This window comes from Oncorhynchus masou, chromosome 23, assembly GCF_036934945.1.
Source record: "Oncorhynchus masou masou isolate Uvic2021 chromosome 23, UVic_Omas_1.1, whole genome shotgun sequence".
Lineage (NCBI taxonomy): Eukaryota > Metazoa > Chordata > Actinopteri > Salmoniformes > Salmonidae > Oncorhynchus > Oncorhynchus masou.
This window is the reverse complement of record NC_088234.1, coordinates 44,091,822-44,107,549: the sequence shown is the minus strand read 5'-3', so window position 1 is coordinate 44,107,549 and position 15,728 is coordinate 44,091,822. Positions and strand designations below refer to the sequence as shown.

The 15,728-nt window shown below is 39.6% G+C and overlaps 1 protein-coding gene across 1 annotated transcript in view; it reads right to left on the bottom strand.

The window, feature by feature from the left end:
* socs5b (suppressor of cytokine signaling 5b) overlaps positions 1 to 4,258 on the bottom strand; it is a 51,550-nt gene extending 47,292 nt beyond the window's left edge. The window contains 1 exon segment of the mRNA XM_064932189.1: positions 3,896 to 4,258. The gene's annotated coding sequence lies outside the window, so the exon portion shown is untranslated.
* Between the last annotated feature and the right edge of the window lie 11,470 nt (positions 4,259 to 15,728).

Genomic DNA, 15,728 nt, shown 5'->3' with positions numbered 1-15,728 from the left:
CGTATAAATGAGCCTAGGTAGGTAGGTAAGTGGGTAGACAGTATCTACCTACAGCCATGTCCATCAGGCATGCTTAGGCAAATATCTTTATAGTAAAACAAGCTTCAGTTTTAGAGATTTACAACAGTAAATTGTTGTATTATTGATTCTCCTCACTGTTTGGTAGTAAATGTATGATATATGCAATACTTACATCTGCCAAGTTAGCAAATAATTGTATTTCCTCCCCACTGTAACACAGTAGTATATTAGTCAGCAATACACAACATGGATTTAAGTAGATAAACTAAAGTTTAGTAACTAGATAAACTAAAGGGAAATTAACTGGGCACCGCATTTGTCATCTGCCTTCTTGGGGCTATCGGCTGTAGAGGAGTTTCAAACATTAACAAAGAGTTGGATTTAGCTTTGAATCCTCTTTGCTACATTCCGGTTGAAACATGTATGGTTGAATGTCACCATGAAGCTAATAGAAGCTCCATCGTCAAATTCGAGTTGATGAGAGGAATTACTTGAAGCCATTAGTTTCAGTTCTTTCAGTTTTGCCTAAAGGATTGTTGTTAAGTTTCCGCCTCCTTTGTAAAATATATATATATATTTTTTAAAGTCTGCCTTGGGGGAGAGATGGGGGCCAGAGTACAAAGCACCAACCAACACAAGTTGTAGTCTTTCATAGACAGGAAAAATGTGTGACCTGCTTGTATAATTACTAATGAATCCGCAAATAGGAACATCGCTGAATGACGTCCGATGGCAAACAGGGACAGACATATTTACATACACGTTTTTGTGTATATAAAAATGGGCAGAATATTGCACAATCCAGGTGTGGACTCTATTAAGAGACTTACCCAGAAAGACTCACAGCTGTAATCGCCGCCAAAGATTATTCTACAAAGTATTGACACAGGAGTGTGAATTTAAACAATGTTTTCACTTTGTCATTATGGGCTATTGTGTGTAGATGGGTAAGAATTTTTTTTTTTTATCAATTTTGAATTCAGGCTGTAACAAAACAATGTGGAATAAGTCAAGGGGTACGAATACTTTCTAAAGGCACTGTATATGTACAGTACATAGCTACCCCTGCACATCGATTTGTACTGGTACTCCCTCTATATAGCCATGATATTTTCTACTCCCTATATAAAGTCATGTGTTTTTAACTCTTAATTCCCTGGGTCACTATTTCTATTCTTTTTTTGTTTTATCTTTAACTCTGCATTGTTCGAAAGGACCCGTAAGTAAGCATTTCACTGTTAGTACACACCTGGTGTCTATGAAGCGTGTAACAAATATATGTGTGCTGCCAGTTGTGGGCTGGATTGAAACAAACCTAACCTTCATTTAAGTTGTGATGCAGTCACAACCACAAGTATCACAAAACTCTTATGGATGAGATAGGATAATTTTGGTCATAGTCAATCTACTTAGTGGTCAATTTTGACAGTAGAATAAATATTTCTGACTCATATCGACGCAACCAAGATGGGAAATTAACTTAATACAGTGGCTGGTGGATGCCCAAATTTTACCAGCCACTAAAATGGTTTACCAGCCCCCTCACAAAAAAAACTATGAGGATAAAATGACAGAAAACACATGCACGCTTTGTAATGTTAAAACAATAATATATGCCATTTAGCAGATACTTTTATCCAAAGCGAGTTACAGTCATGCATGCATATATTTTTGCGTATGGGTGGCTCCGGGAATCGGACCATACATGACATTTATTGAATGGTTTTGAAATTGATTGAAAGTGATTTCAAAGAACAACACAGAACATGGACAGACAGTGAATATCAGAGTGTGTTCTATACCTGTTCCAGCAGGCAAGGTCTACATCTTTCTCTCTTGTTTGAACCTATGCTGTACCCCACCCCACTTTCACCACTGTAGCATTGAGATTCTCTCTTCCAGAGCTGACACAAACACATTTGGGGGGAAACTACTCCCAAATGCTCTGTGATGACCACCGGCCAATGTCTCTGGTAAGAATAGCCATTCTGACAGCCAATGCCAACATCTACCAGCATTTGGCTGGTAATTTCCCATCCTGGGTGCCACATAGGCTGTTTTCTAATTTGATTTTTAGTGGCAGCTGATCTTTAAAGATGTGACAATAAAATATGTTTTATTTAATTATCTTTAATTATCAGGGACCACCTTGTCCTGAACACAGGCATCCCACAAGGTTGTGTCATGTCACCTCTCCTGTTCTCCATATACACTAATGAAATGGCATGCAACAACAGCGACCTCATCAAATATGCGGACGACATGGCTCTGGTTGCTTGCTTGGAGGGCAAGTCTAGCTCAAGCTACTCCCAGTTAATTGACTGCCTTGTGAAGGGGATTGACAATAGCTTCCTTGACCTCAATGTCACCAAGACTAAAGAACTGTGGCTTGGAGGGTAAGCTGGGGAACAACGTAAGTCCCTCTTTTGAGCATGTCACCATGAATGGCTGGGACGTGGAACAAGTCACATTTGAAATACTCGGGGACAATTTAAGACCACAAACATATCTTCCAGGAAAACAATTACCTCATTAACAAAAAGGCAAGTCAGTGTCTCTTCCTACTTAGGAAGCTAATAAGTTAATGCAAGCAAACACACACTGATCATGGTGTACACCTGATGTGTACACCTCAGTGTTCTCATTTTCAACATCTCTTCCTGGTATTGGACTTTCTCAGTCAGGAACAGGAGTAAACTAGCACAATTTGTGAATCAGGCCAGCAAAAGTGGGCAGGAATGAGCCACAACTCCAATAAGTGTACACAGAACATCACAAGGAAAGCCCTCCAGGTCTTCCACAACACCCACCCACTGCACGCATCCTTCCAAATGTAGTGGCAATCCTAAATAAGACTGATATGTACACGTTTAGTGTTTGTGTGTAATGTGTATGTTTAATGTCTGCTTTTACCCTTTTAATGTAAGACACATGTCCATTCTGTGCAAACTTAACTGACAATCAAGTTCTCTTATCTTAAATAATATGCCTACATAGCCTTGGGATAGGCTAGCCCTACAATAAATCAGCCGTTTCAGGTTACAACGGTGGAAGACAAACTGGGACACAGATATGGACACAACTACAGTAGGCAACTTTCTTGGATTCATTATTGTGATATAAACATGAAGTGCAACACTTCATAATAGCATTAATTATGATATGGTGCTTGCACAGAACGACATCAGCTATAACGCTATTATAATGTGGACCATTCACTGCATTGGTGAGGTAGGCTATAGCGTAACAACCTAACGTTAGCCTAATTTACAACATCATAATGGTTGAATATTTTCTAGGTTGTGAGATTAGTATTTGACATGATAATATTTAGGAAATAATAAACTAATAGTTTAGCATTGCATGCGAGATAGATGAGATAGGGACATTTAAACCGATGTAGGCCTATCATCGGTCAGACAGCACTGGTTAACTGTTTAACTATCTACAGTAGCTAGTTAGCTACTGCTACCACTGGACGTTGACAATAGTTGGCATTACATCATGGCCTGGCTGTAAGTAAGGATCTGTCTAATGCGATATGTTTTTGACATGATGTAGGAGTTGTGATAATATACCTCGGTAGATCAATGGTAACATTATGCAACAAAAAAAACTTCACCGACAGATCACCACCTTCCTCCAAAAAAATGGCTGCATTTCGCAAATAACGGTGTCTAGCTAACGTCAACTAGCTGGATGCTAACGTGAGCTTCAACATCGAGTTGGTCTGCTAGCTAATTAGCTAGCTAGGATGAACAAATATGTTACCAAATTACAGACAGACGTATACAGTACAGTTATTTAGCGACTTAAAGTAGCTTAATGGCATGTATTCCGTAATTAATCATGGTTATTAATATTCTCAACTTACCCTTTTGTCTTTTATAAACACTACTCAACAGTTCTCTTTGTCTGCAAAAAAATGGCTATCAAGACAAGTCAGGCACATATCCCCCTTGAGTTCCACGGTGTCGAACGAAACACAAAAACGTACGCGGGCGCTTTTCAATGTCATTCTGAATGGACTTTCTAATACATAAGACAATGTCTATGTTAATTAAAAACTCTTAAAATGACACATAAAAGTCAGAAACCCTGTTCGGTCTCTTGGACGACACTTCTCTTCGGCCGTGGTGGTCGTTCCTGTTCCTGACAGCCAATACGGTCGCTAAGCAAAGCCGAGAAAAGAAGGGGCGTTCAGTGTTGATTGCAGGCGAGTAGAGAATGGCAACATGGAACTCCAATGGGGGAAGCAGGACGAGAGCGAGCTGCTGATGGTGGATACTGCAGGGAAAGTCCATGCCTGTGGCCCAGCATGACAGGCACTGCATCTCGCCAATGACAGCGGAGTAGAAAATCAAGTAGTGGCCTGTTGGCATTTACTTGGAAACGTGGAGAGGCTGCTGTGAGCGCCGGGTGTCTCTGTTGATTCGTGTCAATTTGCTCGAGACAAACAGCAGGTTATATTAGAGGGGCCTGGGTCGAAGATGTTCCTCGTGATAATTTCAGCAGCTAATGAGAGACTGGGCTGCTCTCTGCCTTAAAGGTTATTAGGTTGGGATAGTTCCACCCGCCAAATCCTGAATTATTTAATTTACTTTGTACCAATGCATTCAACAATGGGCTATGCTATTTACCTTTGATTTGATTGATGTAGGCCTCTAGAAATTCTATATTCTTACATCCTATATTACTGGTGACTTTGGTTGACTGATTCGGGGCTCCAGTCTGCGACAATAGCCTAGTCGCATTTTTTGACCCTTTTCACTTGGCTGTGCAATGCTGCGATCTGTACATTATACCTACTCACCTCAATCAAATCCTATTTTGTAGGCAGATGAAAAACCATGATTTGTTCAAACAGTAAAGTGCATTATCCTCATGATTCCTGTAATGAAAGTGTCTGCCCAGCCACTGCCTGTTTCACACTGTTTTACAATAAAAAAACTTTTGGTCATGTAGGGTATGTGGACACCTGCTCATCGAGCATCTCATTCCAAAATCATGGGCATTAATATTGAGTTGGTCCCCCATTGCTGCTATAACAGCCTCTACTCTTATGGAAAGGCTTTCCACTAGATGTTGGAACATTGTTGCAGGGACTTGATTCCATTCAGCCACAAGAGCATTAGGGAGGTCAGGCACTGATGTTGGCCAATTAGGCCTGGCTTACAGTCGGTGTTCCAATTCGTTCTAAAGGTGTTCGATGGGGTTGAGGTCAGAGCTCTGTGCACGCCATCAGGTTCTTCCACACTGATCTCGACAAACCATTTCTGTATGGACCTTGTTTTGTACACAGGGGGCATTGCCATGCTGAAACAGGAAAGGGCCTTCACCAAACAGTTGCCATAATGTTGGAAGCACAGAATCGTCTAGAATGTCATTGTAGCATTAGGATTTCCCTTCACTGGAACTAAGGGGCCTAACCCGAACCATGAAAAACAGCCCCAGACATTATTCCTCCTCCACCAAACTTTATAGTTGGCACTATACATTGGGGCATGTAGCGTTCTCCTGGCATCTGCCAAACCCAGATTCGTCTGTCGTACTGCCAGATGGTGAAGCGTGATTCATCACTCCAGACAACGCGTCTTCACTGCTCCAGAGTATAATGGCGGCGAGCTTTACAACACTCCAAACGACACTTGGCATTGCGCATGGTGATCTTAGGCTTGTGTGTGGCTGCTCGGCCATGGAAACCCATTTCATGAAGCTACTGATGATTGCCAAATTGTATTAATTTGCCCAAATTCATAATAAGACATGAACAGAATGCGTTAGTAATTCATTTTTCCTGCAAGTTTCTGAAGAGGCAACGTTGTGTGTGTGTGTGTGTGTCTGTATGTCTATCACTGTAGCCAATAGCGATGCTAATGATAACGTTCTTCTGGTAAATGGAGAAAGGTTTTCCCAAAAACGTTCTCATTAATTAGAAAGTAGCGTATGGAGGACCAAATCTGCCGTAATTAGAAATAAATAAATAAATGCACACATAAATAGATGAATACATGAATAAATAAATACATGTACACAAGCAAACGTATGTGGGTGGTACAGTGCCTTGCGAAAGTATTCGGCCCCTTTGAACTTTGCGACCTTTTGCCACATTTCAGGCTTCAAACATAAAGATATAAAACTGTATTTTTTTGTGAAGAATCAACAACAAGTGGGACACAATCATGAAGTGGAACGACATTTATTGGATATTTCAAACTTTTTTAACAAATCAAAAACTGAAAAATTGGGCGTGCAAAATTATTCAGCCCCTTTACTTTCAGTGCAGCAAACTCTCTCCAGAAGTTCAGTGAGGATCTCTGAATGATCCAATGTTGACCTAAATGACTAATGATGATAAATACAATCCACCTGTGTGTAATCAAGTCTCCGTATAAATGCACCTGCACTGTGATAGTCTCAGAGGTCCGTTAAAAGCTCAGAGAGCATCATGAAGAACAAGGAACACACCAGGCAGGTCCGAGATACTGTTGTGAAGAAGTTTAAAGCCGGATTTGGATACTAAAATATTTCCCAAGCTTTAAACATCCCAAGGAGCACTGTGCAAGCAATAATATTGAAATGGAAGGAGTATCAGACCACTGCAAATCTACCAAGACCTGGCCATCCCTCTAAACTTTCAGCTCATACAAGGAGAAGACTGATCAGAGATGCAGCCAAGAGGCCCATGATCACTCTGGATGAACTGCAGAGATCTACAGCTGAGGTGGGAGACTCTGTCCATAGGACAACAATCAGTCGTATATTGCACAAATCTGGCCTTTATGGAAGAGTGGCAAGAAGAAAGCCATTTCTTAAAGATATCCATAAAAAGTGTTGTTTAAAGTTTGCCACAAGCCACCTGGGAGACACACCAAACATGTGGAAGAAGGTGCTCTGGTCGGATGAAACCAAAATTGAACTTTTTGGCAACAATGCAAAACGTTATGTTTGGCATAAAAGCAACACAGCTCATCACCCTGAACACACCATTCCCACTGTCAAACATGGTGGTGGCAGCATCATGGTTTGGGCCTGCTTTTCTTCAGCAGGGACAGGGAAGATGGTTAAAATTGATGGGAAGATGGATGGAGCCAAATACTGGACCATTCTGGAAGAAAACCTGATGGAGTCTGCAAAAGACCTGAGACTGGGACGGAGATTTGTCTTCCAACAAGACAATGATCCAAAACATAAAGCAAAATCTACAATGGAATGGTTCAAAAATAAACATATCCAGGTGTTAGAATGGCCAAGTCAAAGTCCAGACCTGAATCCAATCGAAAATCTGTGGAAAGAACTGAAAACTGCTGTTCACAAATGCTCTCCATCTAACCTCACCGAGCTCGAGCTGTTTTGCAAGGAGGAATGGGAAAAAAATTCAGTCTCTCGATGTGCAAAACTGATAGAGACATACCCCAAGCGACTTACAGCTGTAATCGCAGCAAAAGGTGGCGCTACAAAGTATTAACTTAAGGGGGCTGAATAATTTTGCACGGCCAATTTTTCAGTTTTTGAATTGTTAAAAAAGTTTGAAATATCCAATAAATGTCGTTCCACTTCATGATTGTGTCCCACTTGTTGTTGATTCTTCACAAAAAAAATACAGTTTTATATCTTTATGTTTGAAGCCTGAAATGTGGCAAAAGGTCGCAAAGTTCAAGGGGGCCGAATACTTTCGCAAGGCACCGTATCTAACGCAACATTGGTTGATCAATGACACCGCACGTTGCTCGATTGCATTTGCCTGGGCTGCGTTCAGGATGACACAGTGGTGTTTAAGCGCATATAGCGATGTATCAATATGATATGTCACCTTTTGGGGGGGAGGGAGGGGGGGGGCTGCAGTAGCTAGCTAGCCACGTTTTACAGCCAGACCTTGACCCTTACAAAAATGAATTTATTGTCACAAATTTCCCACAAATTTATGGCAAATTAGCTGCAAACTAAATAGTGTGCCACAAAATGTTGCCAGAACTTTTGCAAATGTTTGCCACTAGTGGTGAATCTGTGGCAACAATATTTATTGCCACTAGTGGCAAACATTTTAACAGAAGACGTTTCTGGTGAATACATGAGTTCCAAGACCAGCAACCGTTGGCGACCAATCAGGGGGATTAGAAAAATCTGTTGGAAAATGGAAACCAAGCTATCTAGCTTGCTACCTACCAAAGTTGTCAGGGATCTAATTTATTCATTACATGTCCTAATAAACTAAAAAAGTGTGTTTGCTAATTGATGCCTAGTTAGCAATGTCATGTTTTATGGGATGGAGTGAAACACATTTTGTTGATACCAGTTTCAAATCGGTCAATGCCTCTAATTGGCTAGCGCTATCATATATTTGCACAATTAATGTGATAGCTAGCTATCGAACTAATGATTTGCTTGAATACTTTCTATTTTTTACATGAATGCGTTGATGTCTTTTAATGGTGCAGCAGCGTAGCCTAGTGGTTAGAGTGTTGGACTAGTAACCGAAAGGTTGCAAGATCAAATCCCCAAGCTTATTTTGAGTGATAAATGAGTGTATCATCTCCAAGCTTGTGGATAATCTGTATTGTGGCTAGCTTCACATATTTACATTATTCAACGTAAAGTGTTCGTTTCATGAGCTGAAATAAAAGATTTGAGAAATGTTCTATATGCACAAAAAGCTTATTTCTCTACAATGTTGTGCACACATATGTTTACATTTCTCCTTTGCCAAGCTAATCCATCCACCTGACAGGTGTGGCATGTCAAGAAGCTGATTAAACAGAATGACCATTACACAGGTGCACCTTGTGCTGGGGACAATAAAAGGCCACTCTAGAATGTGCAGAACACACATGCCACAGATGTTTTGAGGGAGCGTGCATTTTGGCATGTTGATTGGAGGGATGTCTACCAGAGCTGTTGCCAGAGAATTGAATGTTCATTTCTCTACCACAAGCCGTCATTTCAGAGATAGCTTCCGTCCTCCTCTGGGTACATTGACTTCAATACAGAACATAGGATGCTCATGGTTCTCACCCACTTCATAGACTTACACAGTAATTATGACAACTTCCAGAGGATGTCTTCCAGCCTATCAGAGCTCTTGCAGCATGAACTGACATTTTGCCCACCCAATCAAAGGATCAGATAATGAATCTAGTACTGAAAGCAGAGAAATAGAGAGTGAGATTTTGTCAGTGTCACTGCAATGCAGCTTTCTAGTTTAGCCTACTGAAACACCCTACTCAGTGGGATGTTATGTTAGCTAGCTGGCTATGACTTTCTAGCACAAGATGGAAGTCTTCCAAGGGACCCACTGGTGTAACTGCTTACTTGACTGTACACTAACATTACTGCATGATTGTAGTGGGTTTACTAACGCGTTAGTTATATTAGCTATGCTGACTGACGTTACTTTAGATAATATCGTGACAACGATGTACGCTGACTATAGCGGCAACTGCACACAGCCATTGAAGAGGAGTGGGACAACATTACACAGGCCACAATCAACATCCTGGTCATTTCTACGCGAAGGAGATGTGTCACGCTGCATGAGGCAAATGGTGGTCACATGGCTTTAAGATGTAAGTTAACAATAATTAATTTTGAAAAATAAATTGCCATAACTCAATATTATTGTAATGAAACAAGCAGGGAGTAGGACTCGAACCCTCAACCTTCTAACCCGAAGTCCAGCGTGCTATCGATTGTGCCGCAAAAGCATGCTCGTGGGGCAGAGTCGATATCCGCGCTTATAAACCCAGGTTTGTTACATTATCTTGTTTTTCTTCCATTCACTCCGTATACACCTGAGTTAGGAAGAAGAGACAACTAGTATACAACTGTCTTTTAATGATGAAGTCCCAAGTCTAGATTGAATGTCATAATTAGTTGATTAGTTTGAATCAATTGTGTTGAGGCTCGGCTGTGGCTCGCAAGGAACGGTTGGCCACACATGTAAAAGTATATTTAGTAGGCCTAAATCCCAGTTTATGCTAGCTACATCATTTGTTTATATTGCATTAATTCAAGGCAGAAACATTGTTGCCTTGCTGAAAAATATGTTTCCTTGCTGAAAAATATATAAAATGCCAGTTTCAGTGAGAAGCATAGCAACATCAAGAAAACTCAAACAGCTGACCCAATTTTTCCAAAGCCAAACACACCCATTAGCCACTGAGTTTACTTTTTTTACATGCCAAAATATAAAATGTTTTCAGTATCCTAATTTTGTTTTTGTTTTCTAATTGTTTTAGTGCATGCGTTCTACAAGCTTTGGACGAAGAACTTCCACATGGCCACCATCTACAAAGTTCACTCAAAAAGGCAATAGTTCTTAACTTTGTTTGCTTTTGTTTTAATTATTTACATGTTGATAATTATCTTTAAAAGTTCCATTGGTTGAAAGCTATTGCTCAGTTATCACTTGGCTCATGTAAATTATGTTTTTGGCAAAACATGCAGGACCTCGTCATGTGTCAGAAGCAATGCATGTTAGCAATCTTATGTTAGCTGGATAACTTATTATTAAGCAATACGGTGGCTCCTTAAGGAATAGGATTGTCAATAAACTAATTCTCAACATCCATCTTTTTCAGCAGTTTGTTGAGACCTTATTTTGCAACCAATCACAGGCATCTAAGCTAGCAGCTAGCTAAATATAGTCAAAAAGGAGCATGATGTCATGATTGAGTAAATCACCTATGTGAAGCTAGCCACAATAGAGATTAGCCACAATAGTGGAATTTTCTTTTCACCTTAACAATTGTTGGTGAGATGAGACGTGGTGCCATAATACACAGTGTACAAAACATTAACACCTTGCTAATATTAAGTTGTGCACCCCTTTGGGGATGACCAAATGCAATAAAGTTTTGTATAGACTCATTTTCATTTTGTTAATTACAAAAAAATGACTTTCATAGCATGTTTCACATTGGTCTTCACACTAAATTTTACAGTAACTTAAACACAAAGACAACACTTAGCTTATGATTAAAAAGGTCTAAAGTCAATGCAAGTCTCGTGTCTTTCGTGAATACATTTCTATTCATGTTATGTGTCAACTAAAATATATCCTAGACAAAATTGAAGAATGGGACAAGTAGACAAATGTAATATAAGTCAGTGATTGCATCAGTAGCAGTTTGTATGAATTTGAATGGTTACATACAAGGCATGTTGACAGAATTGCTGCAAGAGAGAGAGAAAGAGACTTGCTCTACTCCCAGGTAAGGCCCTTGCTTCCAGTACCACTGAAAGCCACAGTATTCAGCCAGGCAACGTGAAGATGAGATGACAATGTATTATGTACCTTTCATCACCAAAGCCATGATAACATTTACTGTACATGTTGCTGAACAATTCAACTTTTTTTTGTTAGTGTCATCGATATATGGAAATTTAGAAACAATATTCAGTTCATAAGCATTGACTAATACCTCCAGGGCAGGGGTAGGCTTCCCTGGTCTTTGAGGGCCCCAGGCACTACGTGGTTTTGATTTAACCGATCTGGAAGACCAGGTGTGTTGAATTTAGGCTTTGGTAAGGGCTGCGTTCCGTACATAAAAATGTGATAGAAGGTTAAATTGAAAGGAAGTGGTGCTGTACTAAACAACCAGTTGAAAAATGGGTAAGGGTTAGGTTGTGGGTTTAAAATGCAGCGCTGCCCTTTAAATACGCCACTTGTTGCTTCAGAACGGAGCAAACACATCTGTCTGTTCAAAAAAACGTTTTGGGAAAACATGTCATTCTGTACAAACCCGTTCAGTAACATAGAAAACGTTCAAGCGAACTGAAAACACCCCCTGGTTTAGAGCCTAGTTGGATCAAAATCCTGCGGGACTCCAGGAACAGGGTTGTCCACCACAGGACCTTAGAACAGGGTTAAAGCGACTGCTGTGCGATGTATTGGGCAAGAGTTTTCTTCCAGGGCCCATATTTACAAAGCGTCTCAGAGTAAGGATAGTGATCTAGGATGATCTCCCCCTTGTCAATGTAATTGTACTCTGTGTGAAAGCCACAGTATTACTTGTTACTTTTATTTCTTATTTGTACTGCACTGTTGGTTAGGGGCTCGTAAGTAAGCATTTCACTAAGGTCTACTACACCTGTTTTCTGCGCAGTGTCTAATACAATTTGATTTGATTTTAAAGGCAGAATTTGTCCTTAAATCAGTACTCCTGAGATTCTTTGTGAATATGGGCCCTGGCCTGTCAGCATTCTGGCCTGTCAGCGTTCTGGCTTGTCAGTAATGCCACTCTACCTGAAATGCAATAAAAACATGAAGAATTTGCTAACATGTCAGTAATTTAGCTAACTAGCTAATGGAACATGTAAATGTGAACTAGCATAATGAGCCAAATTATATGAAAACAGCCGATTTGCGTTAAATTAGGAGGGACATTTTTTTGCCAACTTTCAGTCACCAATACATCAAACAGGCAGGTGAACTAGGTAGTGTGACAAAAACTGTTGAAAGGTCAGTAACTAGCTAATATTTTTAAAATATAGCTAGTTCTTTTCTACAGTCCACTTAGCCAGCTAAAGTGAGCTTGTTTTCATTTTTTTTCACAGCCAGCTAAAGTGAACTCTGATGGTGGGAGTTAGCTAGCTTTTTTACCCCAGCATTTTCAAGATAGCTGGCAAGTTAATGGCATTTTCTTTATCAGTCAGATGAATAGCTTGCAAATATATGAATTCACCTATATGTGTATATATGTATATATATATGTGTATATATATATGTATATATACATATATGTAGCAGCACGCTAACCCAAGTTTTCGATGCATGCCTCCACACGGAAAACAAGGTAATCTGGAGAGCCGTTGTTTCCAGCAGCGGCCAGCACTGTCAGAGTAACCTATGTCAAGCTAGCCACAATAACGTTTAGCCACAATAGTGGAATTTGCGGTTCGACTTCAAAATAAAAGTTATTCATTTAAACTGATGCAAACGGATGCAAATAGTGTAATCATGGTCTATTTCGATTAGATAATGCTTAACCTGTTTGGAATGTTTTTATATAAATTCAACAAAAGACCATAATTCTTAAATTTGACAAAACATGACATCAATTGAAATCGCACTGTGGATGTATTTGGTATTTGTTATATTATTAGGATTCCCATTAGCTGTTGCAAAAGCAGCAGCTACTCTTCCTGGGGTCCACACAAAACATGAAACATGTCAAAATACAGAACATCAATAGACAAGAACAGCTCAAGGACAGAACTACATTTAAAAAAATATTACGGACAGACCTCCCCCCATCTTTACAAGCATTGAATCTATATGTTTTGACCATGACAGTTTGCAATGTAAGGTAACGGGAAGTCTTATCAACTTGTTCAAAAGCCACACCATTCATTACCAGATTCAGCTGAGGTCTAGAACGTAAGGAATGATTTTTACCAAATACAATGCTCTTAGTTTTTAGAGATGATCAAGAAAAATTTATTACTGGTCACCCATTCCAAAACAGACAGCTACTCTTTAAGGGTTTCAGTGACTTCATTAGCTGTGGTTAATGATGTGTATATGGTTGAATCATCAGCATACATGGACACACATGCTTTGTTTAATGCCAGTGGCAGATCATTGGTAAAAAATAGACAAGTGTAGAGGGCCTAGAGAGCAGCCCTGCGGTACACCACACTTTACATGTTTGACATTAGAGAAGCTTCCATTAAAGAAAACCCTTTGAGTTCTATTAGATAGATAGCTCTGAATCCACGATATGGTAGAGGTTGACAAACCATAACACATACGTTTTTTCAACAACAGCTTATGGTCAATAATGTCAAAGGCTGCACTGAAATCAGTACCACTCCCACAATCTTCTTATTATCAATTTCTTTCAACCAATCATCAGTCATTTGTGTCCGTGCAGTACATGTTGAGTGCCCTTCTCTATAAGCATGCTGAAAGTCTTTTGTTCATTTGTTTACAGAGAAATAGCATTGTATTTGTTCAAACACCATTTATTTCCAACAGTTTGCTAAGAGCTGGCAGCAAGTTTATAGCTTTGCTGTTAGAACCAGTAAAAGCTGCTTTACCACAAGCTGCTTTACCACGCTACCATTAATGTTGCTTCCCATCAGACTTGAGGACAAAGACTTTCCTCTTGGCTCAGATTCAAAATTTGACAGATAGGAGTGGCTATAGAGTTAGCTACCATCCTCAGTAGCTTTCCATCTAAGTTGTCAATGTCATTATTGATCAATAACAATAATTTCCCACCTCTCCCAAAATATCTTTACAAAATTCTAACTTGCAATGTTTTTCTTTCATTAATAGTTTTTTATGCATGAATACAATTGCTCACTGTTTGTTGGCATTTCCTGCCTAAGTTTGCCCACTTTGAAAATGAAGTAATCATTCAAATAATTGACAACATCAAATGGTTTTGTGATGAATAAGCCATCTGATTTGATGAAAGATGGAGTTGAATGTCTTTCTGCACATAATTTAATTTAAAGTAATACAAAGTGTTTTTCCATCATTGATCTTGGCTTCATAATACAGTTTATTCTTCTTTTTGTTGAGTTTAGTCACATCATTTCTCAATTTGCAGTAAGTCAGCCAGGAAGATGTGCAGCCAGACTTATTAGCCACTCTGCTTGCCCCATCTCTTTCAACCATACAGTTTTTCAATTCCTCTCCAATCCATGGAGCCTTGACAGTTCTAACAGTCAGTTTCTTAACAGGTGCATGTTTATCAATAATTGGAAGAAGCAATTTCATAAATTCATTAAGTGCAGCATCTGGATGCTCCTCATTAATCACATCAGACCAACAAATATTTTTTTTACATCATTCACATATATCACAGCAAAATCTTTTGTATGATCTCCAATACATTATTTTAGCCCCAGCTGTTTGAACTTTGGCATTCCTGGATATAGCCACTATATTGTGATCACTGCATCCAATGGGTACATTTCTGCCGCATTTGAAGGTCCCCTCACGCATTGGGCAATTTAGATATATTGTTATGCTTTTATTGTTGATCTCTGGTAATGTGCGACCAAACTCTGGGCCGGTAGATGCCATGCAATCTCTACCGACTCCCTATTATTTTAGAAACAGAGCAGGTTTTGGCCTCTTGCATGTTAATGTCCGAAGTCTATTCACAAAAATAGATATGATTAGAATATGGGCAAAAAAGACAAATTAGAAACCATTACGTGTCAAATAACTGGATTTCTATTGATGGGTACACGGTTTTTAGAACGGATCAGATGAGTAAAGTAGGAGGGGTTGCAATTAATGTGAAATCCGAATTTAACACATCTGAAATTCTCTCGATTTCCAAAGCCAAACATTTTGAATTGCTTTCGGTTAAAGTGAATGCAATATAAGGACTTCCACATCACTGTAGTCGCCTGCAACATACAGACCGCCCTCGGCTTCGGGAGACGCACTTAACTCCTGCACAAGCTAAATTACTGTAAATTCATAATTTTAGGAGATTTGAACTGGGACATGCTTACATCCTGTATCGGACTCTTTTAAAGAAATGTGTGTCTCTGAATCTCGCTCAATTCATTAATGCCCTTACATGACCGAATCCCAGAGCACCTAACAAATCAACGCCATTGGACATTATTCTAACGAATACCCCTCACAAATGCACATGGACTGGGATGTTCTGTAATGATGTCAGTGATCACTGTGCAATTGCTTGTGTTAGAAATACAAAAATGACCAAACCCAATTATAT